Genomic DNA, 12,299 nt, shown 5'->3' on the forward strand with positions numbered 1-12,299 from the left:
GCCTGCTGCTCCCCCTGCTTGTGTTCTTTCTCTCTCTGTCAAATAAATAAATAAAATCTTAAAAAAGAAAGAAAGAAAGATTGATTGATTCTCGGTAGAAAAAGCAACCAGAAAATTAAGTATTTCCCTAACAGAAAGGAAGTCTTGTGACAGAGAACAGACGATGTCACCTTTTGTCTCTGGCTTCTGTCTGAGGGGATGCAGATGACGGCAATTTCTTGAACCACTTTAGTGCACAACAGGAGCTAATCAACAAGATATTAAAAGCAATAGCACCCATCCCTGGTGAGTTAATCTTACATGTCTCTCCCCCCCACCCCCCACCATCATAAAGATTATTGGGAGTCAATCCTTCGTTGAATTCCAACAACTACAAGTGTATATATAATACAAGTTATTTTTTTACTCTTATTTTTAATGCCTCAGCCATTAAAGATACTTCATTCTGAAGCTTTTCTGAAAAATGCACTGAATGCATAGTTACAATCCAAGTGATTCTATAGCCTTCCCTCTTTGCAAAGCATTTTTGACTTTTTGCCAACCATCAAAAATACACATTGGGATTAGTTTACTGGCAGAGACATAAAACTAAAAGAATAATGAGGGAGAAAAAAGGCGCTGGGAATAGAACAGTATAATGGGAACTACTGATTGCCATGCCATACCTTAGCCTTTTAATATTACAACAACAGCACTAGATTGTGCTTGACGGGCTCCATACATCTGCCCCTCCCCCTGGATGTTCTTTTCCATTTTCGGTCTTCCATTTACAATAGCCTAGTGAGGGAAGTGGGACGAGTATATTCTAATTTTGCAGAAAGTTACACAGTCAACAAAATGCTTAAAATTGGAACTGACTCTTAGGGAAGTGTTCTTCGAACAGCAGAATTTTGTGACTAGTAACGTGGTGGCAAACTTATCATAGTATGGCAAACTTGTCATCAGAAATACTCAATATGACTATATCCCTTACAGCATGGGCAACTGATGGCTCTGAACGGCTGGCTGCTGGTCCCCCTCCCATGGTCACTGTGCACTATGGAGCATCATCGCGTCTGGCTGGTCTGGCTAGCCCAGGCTCCTATGAATGTTGTGGACTAGATTTAATGCGCTGGGGCATTCTTACTTTATGTAATACATAAATACGTTTCAATGCAGAGAACGCATCAAATCTTTTTTTTTTTTTTTTTTTTTGGTAAAACTATAGAAGCGAGTAATTTTTAAATTACTTTTATGGTGAATCCCATTGTCAGAAGCCATGCTTGATTTACCTGCCCTGTTAATAACAGATCTGCTTAAAGTAACACCTGCATTTTAGATGTTATTATCAACTGGCTCTGGTTAATGGACTTAGATTTCTTTAAAGCCTGCTAGAAAATAAACAGAAAAGAAAATTAACCACTGCCTTAAAAACTTGGGAGGTTCTGATGATGCTGATCATTTGTTTGGGAATAATCTGGTTACTTTTTATTTTTAAATAATTATCCTCTCTCAAAGGCCCTGTGGCCTCATCAGCTTTCGTTTCAAAATAAGGGCAACAGAAATCCCTGAAGTTCCTGTGAGAATCTGCCCTCCAGGGCAGTCCTGGTGGCTCAATGGTTTAGCACCGCCTTCGGCCCAGGGCGTGATCCTGGAGACCCAGGATTGAGTCCCACATCCGGCTCCCTCTATGGAGCCTGCTTCTCCCTCTGCCTGTGTCTCTGCCTCTCTGTCTCTGTGTCTCTCATGAATGAATAAATAAAATCTTAAAAAAAAAAAAAAGAAAGAAAGAAAGAATCTGGCCTCCAAAATGATTCCTTCAAAATGTGCCTCTTTGCCTTGTGATAGCCACGATCCAAGGCAACTTTCAAACACACGTGTCACGTATCACCATTTCCCCTACACCTGAGATTACCACACAGTATTTCCTAGTAATTTGAAGGCAAAATCATAAAACAAATATGAATTCTCACTATAATCTAATTTTGCATTTACTTTTTGTAAAGGTCTCTTCAAAAGAGAGAAGGACCTTGTTCCTGAATATACACATGCACCTGAAGACAAGTGGTTTACCAAAATTTAATATTAACTTTTGTAAATTCTGTAACCTGCAGCTGGAAATGGAAGCAGCCCCAGTGTTCCAGTTCCATTATTGTCAATACTCATGCAACAAAAACGTGTAAGAAAAAGCCTCAGTCAATGACTTATTTGTCTTAAGCCCTATCATGCAATCACAACAGAATCTTAATAACAGGATTTGACTCTATCACCTAATTATACCAGGGATGACTTTTTAGAACATTGGACCTTCATTTGTAATTGTGATGCCCTCTTGTGAAATCTAAGCAGATGAATGAGGTTAAATTAGGACACCATCAAGAGAAGGAACCTAAATTTGAGTACATCTGCCACCAGTGGCACTAGGGATTCAGCATGGACACAAATCAAATGCTTCCTATGTAAGCAGAGTTAATTAGTCCTAAAAATGCCCTAACACAGTACAAGGCAGTATTTCTTCTCAGAAAATGCAACTTTATACTGAGAAATATATTCCATCTTAACTTTAAAATGTCATTCAAAATTATCCTATGAGAAAGGGCATCCATTTAAAACATCTGGCCTGGAACCAAGTTGTGGAGTTGCATTCTGCTTCTTAAAATTCACTGTTGTAAGAATCCAGACTTTTTCTCTCCTAAACTGTGGCTTAGGAGACCTTAACACAATGTTGTACACCTAGTGTGGGTCATTTTGGCACTAGATGGAAGGATCCTGCCTTTCTTCTCCATCTTAAAGACGTCTTGGGGGGATATCTTAACGTGATCAGGGCCCTTAGACTCTTCCTAACAAGCATTGCCACAAAGTAATCTCTTGTAACCCTTATGGTTGCAGGCACAGAACAAGACCATTGTGTGTGACCTGATTTCATTTCAGTGACTGTCCCAGTAAAGAATGACATCATCCCATCCTTTTTTCTTGATCTCCACTTGTGACTGTCCCCATATCCCCACCCCCACCCTCATCATAATTAAACTGTTCCCCTCCCTCCCTGCTCCGCACTCCTCATCCCCAGGGGAGTAGCTATTTTCCTCTTAACTTCCTGCCTGAATGTACCATTATGGCAAGAGCAAAGGGTTTTCCTCTGGTGGGTTAATATCCTCAGAGTTTGTTTCCTTGCCATATTAGACAAAGCTCTATTCTCTTGGCTGCCAAAGCATACTGAGAAGACCATCTGCTAGGACAGGTCTCTGTCAGATGAAAATGGAGAAAAGCCAGCTAAAGGTGGCACAGGCTGATGGGTGCAATGTTTCTCATCCTATTGAGGTTTGGTGTTTTCTTTCAACACAGATTCATTGGCTTTGAGGATGTACTGTCTAAACAGATCCATTTAACTGTGTGTATGCATGTGTGCATGTTGGTAGCTCACGCATACTAGCGCTCACTTTATCACTTAGATTTGTATTGATGACTCACACATGAAAGTATTTAGTTTCGGAGGGATGAAAGGACGACACCGGAGAAGACATTAGTTTCAAAACTGGCATTCAAAGGCAACTAAATAAAACGGTGTGAAGGAAGACGTGGGTTAGGTTTTTTTGAGTGTTATCTCTTACAGGGAAAAATTAAAATCCATTTAATATGCCCCACATCCGTGTAATAGAGAATGATGCACAAATTCAAACTATGAGCTATGAAGACACTGCAGAAACTGTAGATTACTTTGATACAATAGTGTAAAAGAGTCAGAATAAAACGTATATTCTCTAAGTTTTCAATTACGTAAAATATTAGGTAGTACCATATGAAATTGCTGCTTGTATGGGTCAAAAATAGTCAAATAGTGGCAATTTTCTAGGAGTCCTCATTGCACAAATTCATATACAAAAAACTTTATGGGCTGGGGTTAAGTGTGTGTGTGCATTACCTCAAAAAATTCATATTGGATCGTTATTATATTGTTTTACAACAAATGTGTTATTTTAATTGACATTAGGATATGCAATGCGAAATGTTAAGGACGAGAATGTTCACAAAGAAGAATGGGCTTCTTAGCACCTCCAAATTCAGCTCTGGATATTCTGCAGCAACCTTTAAATGCTCAGTGGATACAAGGATAATTTTAGCTGTTTTAAGGGCCTAAACCTAAAATTGATTCATTGAAAAGATGTAGTTTACTATTACAGTCCATGGGCAATATGGACAATTAACAAAAGCTCTTAAATTTAAATTAAGGCATTAAGTATAACAAATTATTAAGGTAATATAAAAAAATAATAAAGTGCCAGGGAGGCACAGCTAAGGCATACTTATGATAAAATTTTCCATCCTAAATAGGCATCAACAGGACTAAGAAAGGTCTTAATTTCCTTACAAACAACACAGTCGCTGTTCTAAGCTATCCCATCTGTGTGCCCCAAACCTTGTCTGACAGAGCATTTTTTGAGTCCAGAAGGTACAATAGCGGCCATTCAGATTTTGGCAGGTGTATTTCAAGCTGAAAACCAGGCTTCACAAAAAATAACAGTCTGTTCCACAGGTGTGAACATTTTTGACAAGAACCCTCAAAATCTCCCCCAAGCTGTGAAATTTAATTATCCTTTTGTTGTCTTATTGTATGTGAATACAATCCATCTCTCCTTGGACCAAGAGAGAGTCTTCTGGCAATTGGACAATCAGGAGATGCTTAGGCAGCTTCTGAGTTTTGCTTATAGCATCTCCTGGTTCTGTCTCTTGTGTTATTTTGGAGGTGATGCCAACTCAATGAACTGCAGGTAAGCAGTTCCTAAAGCTGGAAAAATATTAAATGAGAGAACTTTATATTCAGATGACAGGAGCAGAGAGGCGATCAAAAGTGCACAGGGCAGCATTTTGAAGCTCTAAGGCTCATTAAAGTGGTCCTTATTTTATAAACCTGTCTGAGCAAACACAGAAAGGACTCATTTCTTGCTACAAAATTTACCAGATGGGAAGACTGTGGATCTGTGAGTACAGATGTGGTGGTGAAAAGTGACTCAGCTGCCTATCGAATCCAGCTCAAGTGATGGATGAGGAAGGGCAGAGATTTTGAAGCTAGCAATTGGTCAGACTTTGAATCGGAATTTTCCAGTCCAAAAACAGAAAAAGACTGGAAACTTCTCTCATAGGAGACCTACAGAATTTTAAGAAGTGTTTTGTGTGTCAAATGTGACCAAGTGATTCTAACTTGATCCAATATTAAATGTACTTCTGTTTTCTCATAATAAGAATATGCTGAAAAATAAAAAGGATATAATGCTTAAAGTGATTAAATTACCCCTTAAATGGAGAACTGACTCAAGAAGATGAAGAACCCTTAAATAGTCACAGTTCTACTGCTTATTGAATTAATTTCTAACCAGATATTTTTTTTAGTTTCTGTTTTGCAATATTTCCTCTCCTGGTTGAAGTTTTGAAGGAAGGAGACCTAAATTTCAACTTGTTTTCTCTTATTTTTTATTTAGCTTGTGGATAACCAGCTTCCAATAAATTTCTGGTGATACCCTAGCTCATCTATGCACAAAACACTGAGAATTACAGAAAAAAAATAGCAATATTCATGATTTTCTGTTAAGGAACTAACCCCAGACTTCCATACACTTCCAGATACTTCCCTGCTAAACTTGCCATTTGTAGCGTGGACACAATGCTTACTTCTGTAAGTATTAGAAAGAGAAGCTGGATAAATCAATCCTCAATTCAGGCCAGGCCTGTTGAAGATTTCATTTTGTTTGTATGAGGTTCACAAACTTTTTTTTCCCACAAACTTTTTGGTGATTAGAGGACTTTATCCAAGACAACCTGGACCAACACAGGATGTTGGATGAAAAACAAGCGAAGGAAGGGCAATGATTTTGAAAAGCTGCAATTTGAAAGCAGTAGGAACTCAACAGTTTCCATTGCATTAGTTTGGTTGGGGTAGAAGGGAACACATTTCAATGTTGATATTTGAGAAAGACAGACACATGGGGCTGTAAACTCACATGAATCAACACCCCTAAGAATATTTTTGCAACCAAGGTTGTATTGTTTAGGTGTGACTCTGTAACTCTTCCTGGCCCCACAACACTCTGGCACTAATATTTACTTGGCCAAGGCCAGAAAGTGTCAAGGCAGATCTATGAACAAGACAGTTGATACCTGAAGTTTTCACCTGAGACTGGATGGCTGGGTGTAGCGGGCCTGCCATTCACTGCCTCTAATCCCCGTGAGCTCCCTAACAGCTCATGACATGTTAATAAAGTTCTATGATTCTTTCTTTCCTTCTTTCTTTCAGTAATCTTTACACCCGATGTGGGGCTCAAACCCACAACCCCGAGATCAAGAGTCACAGGCTCTACTGACTGAGCTAGCTGGGTGCCCCTAATTCTTTGGATACTCTTAATTCAGATGGTTCTTTTGCCATCCCTGAAGACTAATTTCATGAAATGGCTCGATCACATTGAAGGCTCCTTTTAGCTCTCTCAGCCAGGGAGGATGAAAATGCTACAGGAAGGTGCAGGACTTTTCAGTTTCTTACAATTATTCCCCATCCATGGAACAGCCCCTTTTCAAGTGACATGGGGTGTGCAGGTTTAATTAGCGCCTTGGTTTAATTAATCAAGAGATAAATGTTTGATAGAGTACCTTTGAAGATTTTCTGCAATTACTCTGTCTTGGAGAACCTGCATGTCATCTGCCAAAATCGCCTTCTTCAGACGGTGGTGGGTGGCCGTCAGCACCTACAATGGAGGAGAGCAAATGTGCCCTCAGTTGCATTTTATCAGTGGCTGCTCTCATCTTTCTGCTGGCGCCCTTTCACAACTTCAAAGGGGGAACATCATTAGGAATAATATGCTTCAAATTTTATCCACCCTGCTTTTCTTACAATCACTTGCTAGAGACTTTGAAATATGGTGGGTAATTCAGTGCTTTTGTAGGAGTTTCCATTCGTCTCTCTCTTCAGAGAGACTTTCCCTTAGATTCATTTCATATTATTCTTTGACTGGGTTTCCTAAAACTAATAAAGAAGAATTTCTTTTTAAAAGTTTACAAAGTGTTCCAAGTTTAAAAGTTGAGTGACATCAAATTTCAGGTTGTGACACCTGTTTGAAAGGAAAATGTCCTGACTCATAAAATCTCCTAAGAGCTGCTGCAAGCTGTTATTTGATGAGTAGCAAAGTAAGCATTTAGAAGCGGTTAAATTTGTTTCTATTCTGCATTTAAGGCAGTTGAAAAATGTAACTAAAATCAACTTAAATACTTTTATTAAAGGAAACACCCAGATTAACTCAGTAAGTACCTGATAATGCAATCTTGCTGCCATCAATAGCACATTTTAACATGTATACATTATATGATATATAGTATAGAAGAGGAAGTAGAAAAAATATATATCTTGTAAGAAAATATAAGCTATCAGAAATATAAAAGGATAGGAAAACAATACGCACAATTTAACAACCCTCAATTTCCTTTACCTTTAAAAAGGATTTCTCTTGCAGCATAAATATTAAAACATTTCATGTGGAGCTTTCTTACCTCTTCACTGGCAAAAACAATTGTCGATACATGCAGAGGGGAATCTCAGAGGTAATGGATATAGATTATTTCCCTCAATAAAATAGACCTGGAATCTCTTCTGGATCTGAACTGGCCCTGGTGATTCAGGTTAAGTGTCGGCAGTACCTGGTCCTTTGCTCTGTTCTGGAAGCTTCATTCTTATAGAGAGGTTGCTGCAGTAGGGCCTCTCTGGTGCTGGCCTATTGCCGCAGGACCCTTCCTCCCACGCCACCCTTATCATGTCTCTTTCCATTCCTGACAGAGGCTCAACTCCTCCACCCATTTACGCCACCCTCCCTAATCTGGCACACCCAACCCAGTTGACCTTTTGACTGTTCTCCTGTGCTTCCCATCCTGGGAGTTGGTGAGCTCCAAGACAACTTTTACAGTCTCTGTTCCCATGTCTCTGATACTATTGAAAATTATTATAAGCGTCACAAAGATGTCTACTTTTTAAACACGTTCCTAGAGGACATGTGAATGTTTATATTTATAATTATGCATGACACCTTGTGATCTCCTGAAGTAAGAGTTTACACAGGAGTGTAAACTGTTAAGTATCTGGCTGTGGTTATGCTGGCATAGCCCAATGCCAAAGAACACCCTTTTTGTAGTCATTCTGAATAAACTACTGGAATCAGATGCCTGAATTCACTGGCTATGTGACCTTGAGTGAATTACTTAATTTCTCTATGCCTCAGGATCCTCTGAAAAATGAGGATTGAGGATAGTATCTAACCCATACGGTTCATGTGAGGATGACATGCTAGCATCCATGTAAAGAACTGAAAGGGGTTCATGGCCCAACATAAGCACACATTAAACTGGCAATTATTATTACTTGGGGTAAAAAATTTTTTCTCTTTTTTTTAACCTGTGATAAAGATACAATTGCCTTTGCAGTGGTAACTTGCAATCAAAAGATATTTTAATGGAACGAAACCAGAGTTTTCATAAATTTTATAAACGAGGGTTCTGATTTGTCATCATTAAAATGATAATGTGTGGGAGAATAATGTAACAATTTAATTGCATAAGCTATTAGAGGAAGAAGAGAGGCAGCCTCAATACCTGGCTGATAAGTATGTGCCCACGAGAGGCAAATGGGGGCACCTGAGTGGCTCAGTCGGCAGAGCATCTGCCTTTGGCTCAGGTCATGATCCCAGGATCCTGAGATGGGGACACTGGCTCCCTGTTCATTGGGGAGTCTGCTTCTTCCTCTCCCTCTGCCTGCCCCCCTCGTGCTCTCTCTCTCTCTCTCAAATAAATAAAATCTTTTTAAAAGTTTGCCTTTTTTTTTAAACAATTTCATCAATGAACACTTGCTTAAACTTATTCTTTAATTTCAGCAAAACAGCATCGTCTGGCAAAGAAAATTAATATTAAAGAGAATATTATTGGTTTATGGTTTTATTCATATTTAATAAGTAATTTCTTTTGGGTTTTCAATGATCTAAATATAATGCTATTATTAGGGGTGTACAGTTATACAAGTATAATTCAAGTCTTTTATACCTACGTTTTTTAGGGTACATATTTCAGTGACATTTTAGTAGAATAATAATATAAGCCAATACTGGGGGCTCTGTGGTCCATTGGTCAGGCTGGGAAATGCTATAGGAGAGGACCCACCAGCCTAGCTTCCTCAGGGTTCTCCCCCCATCCCTCTTCCTCCTCTCCTCTCCTCCTGCCATGAGACTCTATTTACACTTTCATTTCGCTGTTCTTTACCTAGAAAAGTCCACCATTATTGGCTCCATACATTCAAATTCTAAGTGCCTCTCTGGGATCCACTAAAATTCTGACATTTCCTGACAACCTTCGTTTTCATTTCTTTCACCAGCACTCCAACACTTAAAAATCTGTGCCACAATGTGGCATTTAGTTATACAGTCCCCACTGTTGTCACTGCAGCTTATATGAGTGAAGGGCTCATTTCACGATCAGGTTTTAGGATCGCTAAGCGTGAGGGTTATACTTGAGGCTCCGTCTACATCTCATACTCTAATCAATAATGTGGCCACGGGTTAGTACCATGTACCTTGGATGGAGCATCCCTTCATGTCAGGATCTGAGTCACATATTGGTCCTGGGTTTGCTTTGGAGTTTATTCAAGCTTTAGTAAAAAATATCTAATCTGAGACCCTGAATGGCTCCTGAAGCAAGGATAGATTGTTGGTCCGCTGGGCGCTGAAGCTGGGACATACAAACTTGAATGAAGCAGGGAATCACTGGCCTGGCTCTGGGTCATTTTGCCCTCCCTTTTTCTTAAGCCAGATTTACAATTTTTTCTGTAAGCAATGACTTAGCACAAGACTCAGATGTGTCTTGCGCAAACACATGTGGGGAGAGAGAGAGTGAGAGAGCAAGAAAGAGAGCACTCATATGAATCTCAGTTTCTCTGTAAAGTACACAGATAAGATTGGAGGACATTCAAAATCCCTTTCTGGGGACACCTGGGTGGCTCAGCGGTTGAGCATCTGCCTTCGGCTCAGGGGTGATCCCATGGTCCCCGGATCGAGTCCCACATCAGGCTCCCTGCATGGAGCCTGCTTCTCCCTCTGCCTATGTCTCTGCCTCTCTCTCTCTCATGAATAAATAAATAAAATCTTAAAAAAAAAATCCCTTTCTGCTCTAAAATTCTCGAAAACATTGGCACGTACGCCTATTAATTTGACAATACATCCACAAATAAATGTGGGTGTGCATCAGAATTTCACCTGCTGATAGTATACTGGGAAGATTGAGCTTGATAGTTTCAGGGCTGTGCTTTCAAAGTTTGGTTTGTATGAGCGCTGTCGTACTTAGCACTCATGAATCCGTGCTATAAGCAAGTAGATGATCGAACTTAACTCTCTCTGCTTTCAGTTGTTCAGAAACTGAGCTGCATTTCCTGGCTCCCAAACTTCGTAAACTCATCCGATTTTGCTGCAGAGAAATGTCATTAAAGTAACAGTCCTCCGTGGAAAACACTAGCACCATTCATAGTGAAACGCTGAAACAGTAACTGATGTTTTTAAACGGTGAACTGGAGGCACTTCCCTGCACAGTTCGCACATACACACTGAGATGGACGTGTAAGGCAAATGCTTCGTTTTCTTAGGCAGTTGTCCTTTAATTTCTCCTTAAAAGTGGCTTTTCGTCTTGTTGCAGGAGTGCATTCTGTCTTTGCTTGCTCTGCCTTGGAAAGTAATAACAGCTCCAAACGGCTTTCCCTAAGGAGTTGTTGGAAGGCCCAAAATGTCCTCATTAGAAAACTTGCACTGAACCACACAAATCTCGCCATTGTGAATGGTGCTCGCATGTGGGACTATTACTTCATGCACAATGACATGAGACCAGAAAACATGTGAACAGGAAGCCAAACCCAAGAGAGAGTTGGGGAGCTTCCAGCTTTCCGAACGGCACAGAAATGAAGCAACATTCAGCAATCTTCTGCACTCAGGTGTCTGGGGGGACTGCACAGCTGTGCCCTAGCCCACTCTTCAAACACTGCGCAGGAGAGCAACAGTGGCTCACCAGCACCCCGTCTGGAGTAAATCATTCTGTCAGCAAGCCCAAAAAGATTGTGAGGAGTGTAGCACTTGCTCATGAAGCCAAGGCTTTAAATGGCTTGAGTAACCTACATGTGGAATGACCAGCACCATATATGGAAGCTCAGTATATTCCTCATACTTTCTATTGTGCTAATGGGAATTTCCCCAAATAGATCTCGCTCCTTCTTTCCACAATAAACTTTCCCATGATGCAAGTTCATCTCATTCTAAAATATAATATATATGGTGATTATTTTGTATAAATGATACAGTAACAGTTCCTTTCTGGAACTTCTCCTTTTTCTTTTTTTTTTTTTTTCTTTTCTTTTCTTTCTTTTTTTTTTTATGGCGGAAACATTTTGGTAAAAATAGAAACCTATTTCATGATCTCAAAAGCCCAAAATAATTTCTGAAGTTTGGGGAATTTTGAAGTGAACTATCAGATGCCAGATGGAATTTAGCTTATAACCAAATACTATCTTTCTGATGAGCGATAAACTTTATATTTACAAGTGGAAAGAGCTTCTTAAATCTGTTTTTAAATATGTTGATACAGTTTACTTTCCAGAAAGAAATATTATATGACTTTGTGAGACTAGTCAAAGTCTGGGGCTAAGCCCCCTTCATAATAACTGGTATTTGCTCTGAAGTGTTCAGGTGGGGAAGGCACTCTGAAATGCAGGAAATCCGATCGAGGCTTTGCCACAGAAGATTAAGTGCTGAGTGCAGCAAGGGTGAAAGGTATAAGAAAACTGAGGTTATCAAGTAATCAGACCTCAAAGATTTAAAAAGTCACAGCTTCCTGTCTGCTAATCAGATTGTTTTCAATTCACTCTAAATGCTAAAATTCCTCCAGTTGTCATTTTTTAAAAATTCACAAATGTTACCCACCCCTCCTTTCCAATTATGTACCATTCAAGCACATGGGAAGAACTTGCCTGTCACAGGGAAGGAGGAGATGGTTGTAGGCTCAGTAATGGCCAGATGGGAAATCATCAACTTTGCCTTAGTCTTAGAAATGACCTCCTTTTCTTTAGTCTCTGAGAGCAACCCCTAATTCATGGAAATGTCTGCTGAGGAAGGGCTGCTTCTTCATGATTAAATATTCTTTGTAAATATGTGCTCTTCCTCAATAAGTATTCCACTAGCCCACAGATCTTTTTTCCTAGTCTCTCCTAATTGCTGAAGGCTCAGAGGAAGTACAAATTAGTCTTTTTAAAGGGTATGCAT

General features: G+C 39.7%; 1 protein-coding gene across 16 annotated transcripts in view; it reads right to left on the minus strand.

Moving 5' to 3' along the window:
• The window catches only part of SULF1 (sulfatase 1), a 175,995-nt gene that overhangs the window by 135,619 nt on the left and 28,077 nt on the right, over positions 1 to 12,299 (minus strand). For 11 of the 16 annotated variants that reach the window (XM_072804325.1, XM_072804326.1, XM_072804337.1 and 8 more), the window contains one exon: positions 6,619 to 6,713. The exons of 4 other annotated variants lie outside the window; for them this stretch is intronic. The gene's annotated coding sequence lies outside the window, so the exon portion shown is untranslated. Of the gene's footprint in view, positions 1 to 6,618; positions 6,714 to 7,512; positions 7,665 to 12,299 lie in introns of those variants that run through there. One more of the 16 variants, XM_072804327.1, reaches the window with a different exon arrangement.

Source organism: Canis lupus, chromosome 28 (assembly GCF_048164855.1).
Source record: "Canis lupus baileyi chromosome 28, mCanLup2.hap1, whole genome shotgun sequence".
NCBI lineage: Eukaryota > Metazoa > Chordata > Mammalia > Carnivora > Canidae > Canis > Canis lupus.